Raw genomic sequence first — 401 nt, forward strand, 5'->3', positions numbered from 1 at the left:
GGCCCCGCGGGCCACTCGCAGACGCAAGCCGGGCCATCCAGCGCTGGAGAGGCGAGGGGGCCGGGGCCCCGGAGGGGGCCCCCGGGGGCCCGAGTCCTTATTATTCAGGTGTCAGCTCAACTGCACCCCTGGAGAGGTCTTCCCTCAGCCCTCCAACCCTGAGTCACTTTCTACCCACGACTGGGCTTTCCTTTTTTTATTTTTTTAAATCTAAATGTTTTTATTTGCAATAAGTAGTTGCACCAAACAAGAGTTTACTTTCCCCACTCCAAATCAAAACAGCAGAATAGGTACAGAATTCATTTGATAGAACAGTTTCAAGATTAACTTACTACCGGGACCAGCAGGTGGCACAGTGGTTAAGGCTCTGGATAGTCCCATGCGGCCGACTATGGTTCAAG

This window comes from Tupaia chinensis, unplaced genomic scaffold (assembly GCF_000334495.1).
Source record: "Tupaia chinensis unplaced genomic scaffold, TupChi_1.0 Scaffold000542_1, whole genome shotgun sequence".
In the NCBI taxonomy this organism is placed as follows: Eukaryota; Metazoa; Chordata; class Mammalia; order Scandentia; family Tupaiidae; genus Tupaia; species Tupaia belangeri.